Genomic DNA, 2,664 nt, shown 5'->3' on the forward strand with positions numbered 1-2,664 from the left:
TACTTCGTACATTCCATGTTCCGATTTTCAATGGATGTTTACAGCTGTTTCTCTTCATTTTGAGTTGTGGCCCATTAGCAAATGAAGGTTCTGTGTGCTTTTCTCCCCCAAGCTTAACGCTATTCACATCATTGTGGTCAACTCTACTTTGAGGAGGCATTTTTTCCCCAGTTGCATTCTGAGTGCCTTCCCACCTTCCAGTCCTGTATCTGACAATTTAGACATTGGTTATCTAAAATGAGGCGGTGATACAGGTACGAAGTGACTGGCTTAAAAGTTTTCAAGAGGGAATTTAGCTTAGGAGTGTGAGGAGGAAAGTGGAGACCCTAGTGAATAGTTTTCATCCTGTCTAGACGGGTCTAGCCAAAGAAAGTCATACACAACCCCCTCATGGTTTTTGTACCTTGCATATGTGGCATAAAATGTGCATGGATGTGTGATGCATTATATTTTATTTTGCAACTGTTGAAATCAATTTGCTAATATTTTACTGATTTATTGAGGTAAAATATTTTGTTCTATTTTTGTATCTCTACAAAGTCTAGAGTCCCTAAGAATCTGATACTCTCTTCTGCAATTATTTTGATCAGGATTCTTTTATGGAATCTTTGATCAAAATGTTCAGTACTAGCAGCTGGGGACTATCCAATTCTTTGTGTCTTATGGCAAAAGCATTTAGACACACAGTTGATATCCTTCTCCACTTCCTGACACACATCCCTCCTTTATTGTTCCACATAAATTGAGACCAATTGAATGAATAATTGCAAGCTTTTAAGAATCCAAGAACTCTACAACAAACTAGGGAGTAAAAAAGAAGCACTAAGTAGGCTGTTTCGATAATTCACTGGCATGTAATCTGAAATTATAAACTTAAATCCAAACAAAGGAGCCAAATCCCATGAGGAGATGAGTTGTACACAGGCACCCCTCAGTAGCTGAACCTTTTGTTTAAGATGGTCATTGTTATAAGATGCAGTGATTGGCCTCTCTGCAGCCATAAAGAAGAGAAGTAAAGAAAATCAAAGACACACAGAAACAATAAGCCCATTGAACTAATGGACTGTACAAACATTGGTTTCCACAATGTGCAAACCAGAAAATCTAGATGGTACACAGCTACCACAATAACCTGTTCTGAAGGGGATCACATTAAAAGGTCCTGGATACAGTGGGAGAAAAATTTGCAACAAAACACAAAATCATAGAAAAATATCAGGTGCACCAGTCACTTGTGCAATCCTTGAAACTTGTGCAACCTGGTAGTCATAGTCTAGATCTGGAAATGAATTTACCCTTGACTCAGTTGTCAGCCAAACAGTAGCAGCTACAGAAAGGGAACCTCAGCATAGGGAGGAAAGCACACCTTAGAATAGATAATCATTTGAGACCACAAGAGCAGCATTTATCCAATTACAAGATCAAAGGGGGTTAGGAAAAATGGAGGAAGGGAGAACCCAACTCCACCACTGAGTTTTCAGGCCAAGGGGCCAGCGGGGCTGGCTGAATGACAAACGATGAAAAAGCAAAACAGTCTGGCCAGCTGGCAAGACTGGCACACCAACAGGCAGCTTTCCCTTTGCCCAGGTCCTGAAAGCTGGTTTGGCCCACCTGATGTCTTGGCTCACAGGGACTCTGCTCCACTGGCCCCAGAAGACCTTGAAGCCCCACAAATAACTGGTCAGGAACCAACCTGTCCACTGCTGACAGACACCAACCTATGCCCTCTGAATTCACTTTATACCATCATGCCAGTGATTCCCCCCATCCCACCCTATCCCTGACCCATGGCAACAAGAACGGCTACAGTCCCAGAAGCCTGAGGCTGTGGATGAGGGGGCTGTGTAAGCCTGAGTTCCTGGGGTACACCTCCAGACATCTACCACTTCCAGGCCACTGCAGGCTCCTCTGGAGGCAGATTTGTTGTAGGTCCAAACATTGCTAAACCAGCTCCCTGCTGGCTGGCTACCTGGCTCAGCATCTGCACACTGATTCCTCTAAGCACCATCCACCCCCATGCCTGGTCCAGAAGAAGCCAGCCTCTAAAGACCAAGAAGCCCACCGAGTGGCCTGGACAGCCAGCAGCACGTTCCCAGGGGAGGGCTGTGGCAAAAAGCCGGAGATAGCTCCGCCCTTTTTCACCTCTGCTTTTTGGAAGGCCCTAGGTAAAATTCTTCATCAGTAAATGTTTTTAAGTCCTCTTCACTTCCAGCAAGCAAAGTTGTATCTGCATATAAGAACCAATAGATCCGTTTTGGAAGAAGTGCAGCCAGAATGCTCCTTGGAGGCCAAGATGGCCAAACTTTGTCTCTCATATTTCGGACATACTGTAAGGAGGGACCAGTCGTTGGAGAAGGGTATCATGTTTGGTAAGGTGGAGGATCAGAGAAAATCCCAACAAGATGGATTACCCAAGTAGCAGCATTGATGGACTCAGGCGTGGCAATAGTAGTGAGGTTGGCCCAGGATTGGGCAGTGTTTCGTTCTGCTGTGCATAAAGTCGCTATGAGTCAGTACTGATTTGATGGTAGTGTGCGTAGTGGTTACGAATTGGGCTGCTAACTTGAAGGTCGGCAGTTCGAAACTACCAGCGGTTCCGCGGGAGAAAGATGAGGTTTTCTGCTCCCGTAAAGATTTACAACCTCAGAAACCCTGTGCAGGGTC

Source organism: Chrysochloris asiatica, unplaced genomic scaffold (genome assembly GCF_000296735.1).
Source record: "Chrysochloris asiatica unplaced genomic scaffold, ChrAsi1.0 scaffold00079, whole genome shotgun sequence".
Lineage (NCBI taxonomy): Eukaryota > Metazoa > Chordata > Mammalia > Afrosoricida > Chrysochloridae > Chrysochloris > Chrysochloris asiatica.